This window comes from Phlebotomus papatasi, chromosome 2 (genome assembly GCF_024763615.1).
Source record: "Phlebotomus papatasi isolate M1 chromosome 2, Ppap_2.1, whole genome shotgun sequence".
Lineage (NCBI taxonomy): Eukaryota > Metazoa > Arthropoda > Insecta > Diptera > Psychodidae > Phlebotomus > Phlebotomus papatasi.
Window position 1 is genome coordinate 83,285,909 of NC_077223.1, and position 360 is coordinate 83,286,268.

The window sequence follows — 360 nt, forward strand, 5'->3', positions numbered from 1 at the left end:
TTAGGAGATATTCGCCTTTAAAGATTTGCATACAAAATATGCCTAAAAAAAATTTTTTTTTGATGCTAACTTTGGGGGGTCTATCTCTTCTAGTTTAGGAGATATTCGCCTTTAAAGATTTGCATACAAAATATGCCTAAAAAAATTTTTTTTGATGCCAACTTTGGGGGGTCTATCTCTTCTAGTTTAGGAGATATTCGCCTTTAAAGATTTGCATACAAAATATGCCTAAAAAAATTTTTTTTGATGCCAACTTTGGGGGGTCTATCTCTTCTAGTTTAGGAGATATTCGCCTTTAAAGATTTACAGACAAAATATGCCTAAAAAAAATTTTTTGATGCCAACTTTGGGGGGTCTATC